Below are 11,561 nucleotides of genomic sequence, written 5' to 3'. Positions count from 1 at the left end.
GAATTTTGAGTCATACTTGTTTTCATACTTGCTATCATCACATTTGTGAGAAATAACATAACGTTGCTGAGATTAGATGTTTTTTCTTTCACCATGTTCGGTGTGGCATTCTAAATGAATCATCAATTGTCTCGTGTCTCTTATCTAAATTGTATTATAAAGTCAAAATGCAGTACAATACATCTTCAGCACAGCTATCACAGCAAATAATTGAACATATCAGCTCACAGAAGCTAATAAGACCTAGTTTTGTAATGTAGGACTTGAACATTGACAAACGGATTGCATTTACTTCTTCCAGCCCTGCTTATTATCAGTAACTTGTAATATAAATATGCAAATCTGCTGCTTGAACTTTACAATCCTCCTTTGAGGCTATTCATCTCCTTTAAAGTGTTCATTTACATGTGGAGAGCCCCCATGCATCAAGCCGTGTCATTTTGAAAGCAAATATTAATCAATTTTGCATTGTGGATTGCCCCGGAGCAGTGTGTAATACATGCGGTGTCTTTGCCAGGATGGATGTGTGTAGACGCTGCTCCACTCAAACTTCTGATGATAACTGTAGAGCGGCTGCACCGTTAAGAGGAGTCAATATCACTAAGCTTTATCATCCTAGGTGCACACATGACCTGCCATGCCCCACTCCGGGGCCTTTTTTTTATTAATTTACTGAGAAAACTGTTCATTCCTCTAAATCTCCTGTATCTCACGTAGTTGAACCCATGTCCAGTGATTTTCTTGCATTATGCTTTTGAAATTCCCCACCACCATTATAAGGGCTGTAGATGTGACCTTAGTGATGATAACAGAGAATCTGCAGAACCAGCTGGCACGTTGGCTTACTGGCAGTGGCACATGTGTTAACTGACACTGAATTATCCATATCATCTAATCAACGCTGGCACTGCCTGTTTGGTTTATAATACCTACTGAGCCACTCATGATAATCTTTCATAAACAGGCTTAAGTTTGCCTGAGTCATGCAAACTGGTCTGTTTCAGTCGACATGCTCTGTTAATGTTAATACCAGTCAGAACTCATTAACCTCACTCCACTGGACCGCAGCATGGCTATTCATTTTCACAGGAAGCTACATCAGTTTCACTTGAGTGTAATGCATTGGAATAAAACTATGATTTCCTGAGCTCAGGCTCATAGCCCATGTGATTTGCTTCTCGGCATCATAATGTTGCACTAATGAGCTCCCAATGTTGTGTCATGTTTTCATATGCTGGGTGCTGCTAATGTCATTTGCTGGGGATGGGGGGAGAGCCTCGTTGGCCTTCAGAGGAGATGATTTAGAGATTTAGAAGAGATGAGATGGATTCAAGTCATGTTTGTTCATCTGCTAGTATTGTACGCACTCAGCTTCTGTCTTTATGGCTGGCTTAGCATGGAAAAGTCTTTTAGGGATACTTCTGTTGAGACTTTATAGATTTGGTAATTTTCTGTAAAATAATTTCACTTTGGTGATGCCCTGACTTTTCCCCTTACGCCACCATACGGTTAACGTTTGTGTTTTTGAGGGAAATATTTTGGTACAGACACCCAAAGGATTGATTCCTTTCTCTCATACCTTAGCTTTTGGTCTAGGTCAAACATCCAGCCAAAAATTAAAAAGAAAATGTTACGAACATTTGAGGCAGCCACACGTTCACTTCCTGATTGGGTTTTATCAGTAACATGTCCCTCACTTTTTCCTGATTCGTCACGCACCCAATCAGATGTCAATTTTCCGGAAGAAAACAATTGACATTAGCCTTGACTACCAGTGTTAATTAAAAATGAATGACAAATTGAAGGCATGGCTTACCTTTTTTTAATTCTACTACTTCCTACATGCAGGAATCAAGCTATTATTTGAGTAATTTGCGACAATTCTCAGTTCCTTTTTACACAGACATGCGCATTGTATGTGTATGGTCATGTGATACGCATGGTCATGTTTTCAGGTGTGTCAGTTTAAAGGGAGATCATTTAAAATATTTTAGTGTGGATGTAGCCTAAGATAGTACACATATGCCTGCTAAACATCCACATGTCAGCATGCTGAAGTTACTATCTACTTTCCAAACTTCTTGCTTCAAAATACGTAGTTGCCTAACTATACGGAAATAATATAATTCAAGGAGATATAAAAAAAAGGTTGAAATTCAAAGTTATTGTTTCTACAGTACACACAATAAAGCAAACCAATAGAAATCATACACACGGTTGTATCGCATCTTTGACCAATCAAAGTGCTTACTGATTATGTTTTCTCATCGTGTGTAAATGCAGCAAGGCCTCACAGAGCAGCCTTGACAAGCCATCATACTGACTAATACCACATGAGGCCAGGCTGCTGTTTTTTTTGGGGGGGGGACGTGCAACAAACCTTACCAAGCAATTTGACAGACTGGAACAACAATGCTGATAAAGCCAAGCTAGCAACTCAGTAAAAATGGAGCATACAGCAAATACAGCAGCCTGCCCCCATTTCCCTAAGGGCTCCCTCCTACTCAATAGCGTCAGACACAGCAGACAAACGATGATAAAGTGATCCTCTCATGACTTTGACAGGCACGACAGACAGCAGCAGGGCTGGCCCACGCAATAACGGCAGTCAACCAGGCTCTCGCCCAAAGCACAGCACAGAGACACGCGTTTCATCTGCAACAATGCAGTCAAAGTAAACACCTACGCTCACAGTCATGCTCCTAATTATTGCCAACAGCTTGTTAATAAATAAAGGCATATTGCTGCTGTCAGATCAGTAGCATACTCATCGTTTGAGGATTTCAGACATGCATTTCTAAGTAATATAATGTTGAATGGGTTTATAAAGGGCATACAGTTTTTTCCTAAATATCCCAGTGTTCCTCACTATAAAGGGGGTATTATCTGTGTAACCTATACATAATTTTGAGCTGTCGATAGAGGACTTCCTTCACTTATTTCAGTGTTCATACCAAGAAAAGAGAAAATCTGCAGTGTTGCAGCTACAATCACACACTGCTTCGTCAGGGCCACCCATTTGAAGGCCTCTCCGCGCAGATTTTTTTCTTTTTAGATATCCTCAGCTTTAGTTTATAAAACATATAACTCACTATCTAACTCTGTTGTTATTTGTATCTGACTTTCCCCTTCATTTGTCTTCCAGCTGATACATACTGTGGTGCACACACAAAAGAGTTTCTTATTGTAGAAATAGTTTAACATATTGCTCACAGTGAAATACAAGTACATGGAAATAATAGTTTTGATGGTACCTATATGGGTCCAATCACTGCCTTATCAGTGTGACTATAAAGCATCTGAAACAACCATATTTTGATTTGAAGAAGCTCAGGAAATACAACAAGGCCGCTGGGAGAGTGGCAGAGCCAAAAGGTCAAGCATGTAATATCACACTTGTCTCCAGTGCACAATAGTCTCTGGGAGCCTCTAACTATTTCAACATACGCCATCCATTTCTCTGTTAATTATAGTCATATTGCTGTATTGAAGACAGCGTTCCTTAACATATTCTTTGTTTTGAGTCCTTTATGTCTCAGGTAATGGAATGTCAGCTCCGTGTGATTCCCGTGTGTTGCAGAGTGTTGATCAAAGTGACCTCTGCACCCCTCTGCTCTTGCAAATCAATACACACAGTCAACAGAAGCAGACAGAGGCAGGCACAACATATAATAAATGACAATTCACCATCACAATGGCAAGAGTATATCTGACAACTACTGCTCATGGCAGTAATTTTCATGTGATGCCAAGCTGTTATGTTCAAAGTGGGATTCATTTGCCAGGACTGTCTCACACAGATGCTGATATTACAAGGCTGACTTGTAAGCACCTCATCCCCCAGTCATACGTTCCTACTGAAGCTGTCCCAGCCAAGTGCTAACAGAGGCAAGGGCATTACAGTTGTATCTTTTTTATTGTTGTTGTCTGTCAAAGGGAGCTTATATTGAAAGCAATTTTCCTCTTAAGGGAGCAAATTGTTCACAGAAAATTGTAACTGTCATTGCTTGGAGATGATTGGCTGCATCTTTTAGTGTTGGCAGACCAAGAATGGAAGGATTTCATATGCAGGAGGGGAGAGGAAGAAAAAAAAGGAGCAGTGCATTTCAAAAGATGTGTTGTGAAAAATGGGTGTGAAATTTCACATGCTCCGGATGATGAAAATGGCTGCTGTTGTGCCAGGTGGAGGGGAAATAGAAATATGATGTGTGACGTGCAAAGAGGTAGAGGCAAAGTGTTGTGGGGTTGGGAGATACAGGTTTTATTATAAACTACACTGTGGGCCCATCAGGAAAACTGAGAGTGGCCATTTCCCTTCATGTTTTGCAGCTTTGTAGGGATCAAGAGGATTTGTTTCTGCTGGCAGCTTGCCAGTCACCTGAAACAGAAAAGCCAACTAAAGGAAAGGGACTCCTGGGTTGTGTTGTGGCCTAGTCAAATACAACAGATGTCATATACCAGGTTTGTAATGTGGTCATAAAAAAATCAAGTTTTTTGCCGTTGCTACAATTTGTCTGACCATTGCGACGACAGTCTTTACAGACAGTTCCCAAATCTTGTCTCTCCAGTTAGACATGTTGATGCTGTCTTTGTGTTTATCAACCTCCTTCTTGACCAAATGGATCCATGCTTCACCTTCAAGTGTCACTCGCTCAGTGTAAATTCTCTACACGGCGAAATGCTCAATTCACACACGGGTTCAATTGGACATTACACACACTTTGAACTAACGAGCTGGCAGGGTAAAGTCTGTTTAATGTCCAACTGATTCAGACATTAGCATACTCACACATAGCTCCTCCGGGTAATGTCTAGATAGTTTCAGGGTTGCAGTGCATGTGTGAAAGGGACTTAGCTTTTTATTTTGGTATTCTTCCTCCCTTCCTGGTGAATGAATCCTTCTGCCTGTCACATAATTCTGTAGATTTACTGTATGATGGCTTATGTCGCTGTCATTTGTGCATAAGTCCATCATTCTTTTGACATCTGCATTGGGCTTCTGCATAATACACGCCTTGTATTCCGGTACACATAGAACGGAACATATCGTCCTCTGTATTAAATGCCACTGGGACGGCACACAGCACTCCTATTGTTTACATCATTTTTGAAATATAAGCAAAACTGTTGTTTAACTGTAAAACAAAGAGTAAAACTGTTCATTGCTGGAGTTCAATCAGTCTCACTATAATAGTTTCGGCTCCATCTCTGTCTATTCTCCAGTGGGCAGCCCCCCTCCTCCACCACTGACCAACAGGTCCCTGCAGCTGGTGCTAATTGCCCAGATCCTGACATTTCTCTTACTATGGACATAATGAGTTATGAAAGTGTCAGACCAAGCTCAACCTTCCTCCACACACACACACACGTACACATACATACACATGCACACCTTCCCACACCTCCCAAGAAACGTATTTGTTTTGGGGCCGGCTTGCCCCATCCATTAGTTGTTATTGTTTTCTCTAAACATGACATTGATTCAATTTACCACCAATCAATTTCAAATGGTTCTGACATTCAGATATAACCTTAAAGCCAGGCAGACCGAGAACTATGATTAGGATTAAACTTTTGTTAATGAGGTGATTTCTCTTCACACGGGGGCATGTGACACGATCCACCAGGAATGGTCAGTAAAAATTAGATCAATTATTGTGAATGAAGCCGCTTTAACTCGATTACCCTATGCACCCGCTAGTTTGTGTAATTAATAACCCCCTCTCAGCTGCAGAAAGCAGTTTATTAATAACAGTCTATATCTGTGCTCCTTAATGAAATGGCAGGGGCCAGGCCATCCGTTTTGCAGGTAATGTCATAATCAATGGTGTCCAACACACATGTTAATTACCATAGTTATTAATTGTTACAGTCGGACTTGAATGCTACATGCTGTCAGCTCCTTTGTCCTGCTATGTATAGCAATCAGCGGATTGAAAATGGCAAATCTAATTAGCCATTCAGCAAGCAGGCTGGGAATCCAAATGAGACGGTATCAGCCCTGACAGCTGGCAGCCGAGGCGCCGTTCACACTGGGCCGTGAACAAAACCAGCATTATCCACTGCCCCGGGAACAACAGGAAAAGGCATGTATCACAAACTAATAAATACATTCACAGCAGCGGCCTGCCATATCACACAATGGTCTAATGAAATGCCTTCTTGATGCTTTTGTTTGGGTACAAGGAGGGAAAATGCATTTATCTGTACACAGTGCACCTCACAGGTGAGGAGGGAGATATTGCATCAAGTGGTAAAAATATTTAGCGATGTAATAACATGGTCATATGGAAAGGTAAAAGGTTTTCTTTCTTATGTTTTTATGAATTAATTTCCTGAATAGTTTCCAGATACGTATGAAGTAAGAAGTTTTATCATTGAACTTAATGATCATTAACATACATTTAAGTGTATGACCAACTTAAAGCCTAATGTTTCAGTATTTGCAAACTAATTCATCCTGTTTTAGCATACCTATTGAATTGAACTAAAAAAAAGCTTTCAGAATAATATGTTCTCTCAGAGTAATCATTTAATTGACCTTTGAGCTGCAAATGATTATTTGCTTCAGATAACTGCAAGTCTCTTTGAACATATCTGTCCAATCTGACCATTGTTGCTAAGTTTGTGAGAGGAAATTGTGAGGGAGATTATAAAAAGGTCACTGAACAGGACATACTTTACTCAGCTAAATCACCCTCAAAGTCATTGTGTACTCATTACAAAGAGCACAATATTTACGGGTCTGGTCAGTTTTGTGTTGTCCTCATAATGGCACAACCTGTAATGGTTTTATCTGGAATTGGCATTTCTGTGCATAATTGTACTTTACCTATTACAGTATGTACGGTTGTGGATGTTAGCTCAGGGGCCAGTGGTCTACAGCACTAAGGACATCTGATAGCTTTTAAATGGTTTATGTGGCTTAAGAAGTATGAGAATTTACTCAGCCATATAGGAACCCTCAGCAAATAAAACATCCTTTTGTAATATATTTAAAACTGCAACCACTTTGGCTACATTCCAGCTTAAAAGTTGATACGACAAACTTGTTAGCAAACACATACTTATTTACATATCCAGTAGTTACGGCGGATCATTACCATTGTGCGTACTTGTGTCCATGGGATGAATATAAGCCCATTCACTCTCTTGTGAATCTGTTTTTGTTCTCTTCAACTGCTGAGGGAAATATCTGACTCTGCTAAATGCTCCACTATGTTCACCAGCTAGTCTCTTACAGTGTCTGTCTCCTGTTTACTGCTGAGCATGCAATATACAGTGCTTATTCCTCTGAAAACAGCTGCCTGCTGCGGCTGAAAATGAGGCTATGAGAGCGGAGGGAGTAAATCAAAACAATAAAGTTGTGGACAGGATCAGCTAAATATGAGCTGAAAAACTTAAGGAAGAAACTACAGATTTGGGTGATAATTCTCTGTTAACTCATCTCTGCAAGTAACACCTTTCATAATGTCATAATTGTTTTCACATTTGATGCATTGTTATTGTAAAAGCATGAGAAATAGTCTACACTAGTGAAGCTAACCTGGTGACCACTATTATTCACCCACTACAAATGATACACTCTATGAAATTGTCCTACAGAGCAAAACTGAAGCACAAAATAAGTGACCATAGAAACAGTAAAAGACAGTTCTAAGCATTGCTGTTGCTTGGAAACACATCAACCATGTTTAATCTGTCTTTTCATGCAAACTCAGCAGTTGGAAGTTTATCCACTTTAAAGTGGGTTTTGGAAAAACTGAGTTTTTGTTAGTGGAAAATATCTCAGAGTGGCTGGAAGGCCAATCTGCACACACACACACACACACACACACACACACACACACACACACACACACACACACACACACACACACACACACACACACACACACACACACACACACACACACACACACACACACACACACACACACACACACACACACACACACACACACACACACACACACACACACACACACACACACACACACACACACACACACACACGTATTTAAATCAGATAGCAGCTTGTGTCCCTATCCAGAGAGCACCTGTAAATAATGCAGTGTTAAAGGTGGCAGCCAGGAGAGAATTAGAGGGCGAACAGGTGGATGGACCCCCCATACACCCACCCATGCACCAACCCCACCACGACACACTGCCATGCCAAGTCTCACTGTCAGCCTCACCATCCGCAGTCTTAACACCACAGGTGCTGAGCTCCAGCATGGCAGGCCCAGGGGGGGCGCCGGCCTTTCCTCTCGCCATACTCAAAGCAGTGATGGGCAATAAAAACACTTCACACCTTAAGTGAAAGATACGACTTTAAATATTTTACACACATTCTGCATATGCAATTTATCCACACCTGGCTCTTAGGAGCAGCAACATCTGGTAGCTGTTGCTTTAGAGGCAATTAATTCTTCATCCAAGCGGCCGGGGTCCTTTCTGAAAATGTGGTAGAAGGACTTATGTGTTTCTTAGATGAGTACAAATGTAAAGATTACAGTGGTAGCATCAATACCCCCTGCTGAAACATGTAAACAACTTTTGGATTTTATCATTCATTTTACATCACCCAAAGACATAAGAAACCATCTTTTCTTGGAACTGAAAAATATTATTATTAAAAATGTTTTTTGAAATCGAATCGGAATTAATTTCTCTAGATTTTAAGCATAATAGGAAGGAAAGGACTCATCTTAGTGGATCTTATTCATGAATGATAATAGAGTAGGAAAACAGAAACAAGGGCGGCTGTGGCTTGGTGGCAGAGTGGGTCGTCCTCTGTTCGAGAGATTGGTGGTTCGATCCCCATCTCCCCCGGTCCACATGTCGAAGTGTCCTTGGGCAAGACACTGAACCCTGAATTGCTCCCCGTGCTGTGCATGGGTGTGTAAATGTGGTGTGAATGGTTAGATCAGATTAGATGGTATGTAGATGTCCACTGCCATCAGTGTGAATGTCTGTGTGAATGGGTGATTGTGACAGACACTGTGAAGCGCCTTGAGTAGTCAGATGACTAGAAAGGCGCTATATAAGTACAAGTCCATTTACCATTTACCATTTAAAAATATTATTAGTTGATTGAATTTCTTTGAAACACAGTGGTATTGCTGTATATGCTGATTTGGATCTGAAAAAGCCTTTGGATGCCTGCACAAAAACAACAAGAATGACAAGAGATAGAAAAGCTGATTTTGTGTCCTGACAACATTCAAGCCAGAGGCACTTGTGTCCCTCGACTGATGAATTGAATAGATAGATAGATCGGCTAAATGTCTGGCTGAGTGTAATGTTGGAGGGGCATGTGTCCACAGAAAGAAAACTGATCGGGGTTAATGATGAAAAACAACTGTCTGGTAAGCCTGAAGAAAAACGTAAACAGATTTTAAGATAACTTACAGTGACTGAGTAACTGCTGAGTTAATACTTTTGGCTATAAACATTTAGGTTGATTACACTACTTTGACTTCATCAGAAAGTGACCTTTGAAGACAGTAAATAAAACTGGTTATCATGATGGAGTTAAAACAACACCTAAGTGGTATATTGAGTTTGGACTGATTGGCTTAAACCCGTTCATGCTCCACTCTTTTTCATCTTTAGTGCCGGAAATCACTGCTTTCCTGTTGTCTTAATGGCCTTAGACATTTACCTTCCTCCTGATAGGATTCCTTTGTTTATTGCTGTCTTTTCCCATGGGAATGAAAATAGATTTTGAGTTCAGTGCTAAGTGAGAACTGTCCTGCATTCTCATGTCCTGTATATTTAACAACACCATATGACCCTATGGGACGGTGTTTACTATGACCATACTGCCACCAAGGCTGGTATCCATGGCATGGATGTGAGAACCACACCAATGCCATCTTAACAAGGTTATAAAAGAACAAAACAGTCCTCTGTCAGTGAGAAAGAACAGGGAAGTCAGACAGGGAAATATCTCTGTTTTGAGAGAATTTTTACAGTTTAAGGTCAGGCGGATTAAAAAAAGTACTTGTTGTGGTGGACAGAAGTGATTGAAACTCTCTACAGAACAGGTTAAGTCATAATGTACTTCCTGTCTTCTAGTTGTTTGGGTTTGCCTACTGTTTGGGTGAATGGAGAACTGAAACCCAGCCAAGGTGAGGTTAAACTACTGTAATCCTGTTTCCTGTTAGTTTGTTTGGAGGTTGGGGTTAAGGTGTTAGATGGACACTGGTTGTGCTGGCTGTTTATCATAAACACAGCCTAGCCCAGAGAGGTCCATCTGCTTTGATTTTATTTAGTGATTCCCCCCAGGGGCCCTGAGCTGGAGCGAGAATAACAATACTTGAGCCCATCTGTTCCTGTAGAACCAGCCCCGGCTAAATTACCACACGCTACGAGCGGCTGGCATATGCTGTGGCATAAAGCTACAAGAGGGCATTGTGTGCCAGCTGTTCTGTTGACAAATACTTATCTGGCACTTCTGAAGTCAGCTTGCTAAGCTGGTTTCAAGTTTGACTAAAAACTAAACGGGGTAAGGTGTGGTATAGGGTTCCTGTGGGGGAGATGCATGTATAATATACCGATTTATCTCGGGGTATCATTTTGTCAGATTGTCTGGGGAATTGGGTCACTGAATATATACTTAATCTGAACATATAGGCCAAATAGAAGACTAAAGCCATCCAAGTGGTCAAAACAGACTATACTTACTGTAAGTAAGTACTCATCTTCCTGTAAGCACAATAAGCTGTAATCATATTGTTGTTGTATGTTTACAAGTCAGTGGAGGAGCACTGTGTCAGAAATCTAAATTGGGCTTTATCATGGTAATCCTATCAGTAAAGAATCAGATCTCTGTACGAGTGGATAACACACGCCATAAACATTGAAAAATACACCAAAAAGCCAGGTTTTACAAGGATTTACTGCTACAGCCTCCGGAAACTCCCAGGAAGAATGATGTAATAAAAATAATAATAAGCAAAACAAAGTGGCATCTGATTCAAAACATACAGCCACTGCTTGTGCATGCTTGCAGGGTCAGCCATATAAATCCAGTGTTGTCATTTTATCACTGAACTATGCTTAAACACACTGTTTATGTTAATAGGGTAATAATGTGTGAGATTTCCACTTCAAGGCCAGCAAATACACTAAAACATGAGTCTCACTATAAAACATGAGAATTGACAGGTCTGTGCTATACTAACCACACAAAGCTACCAAAATTAAATTAAGGTGTGAATAAAGTTATGGCCATACACAGAACAGAACATTTGACATCACAGAAAGACTCCGTAATCATTGTTTCTGTTTTTTACAGTTGTGAGGTAAGTTTAAAGGAGCTGTACACAACATTTAGAGCATTAATATAACATATATGTTATGTAAAGATATAGTGGAGTAATGGGCAGAAAACGAAGTCACTCTCCCTCTCTGTGCTGTAATTCTCTGTTGCATGCACGTTAGTGTATGTGACCTTGAAAAAAGGTTGGTATACCTATCAGGAAACGGCCTGATAGCTGTGTGGAGGCAATCCCAGTCCACTTTTTTTCAGTATTTCGAACACAGCTCCTTTA

The sequence above is a fragment of the Echiichthys vipera genome (genome assembly GCF_963691815.1).
Source record: "Echiichthys vipera genome assembly, chromosome: 1".
Lineage (NCBI taxonomy): Eukaryota > Metazoa > Chordata > Actinopteri > Perciformes > Trachinidae > Echiichthys > Echiichthys vipera.
The sequence above is the reverse complement of the archived record's forward strand: the minus strand, read 5'-3'. Positions refer to the sequence as shown.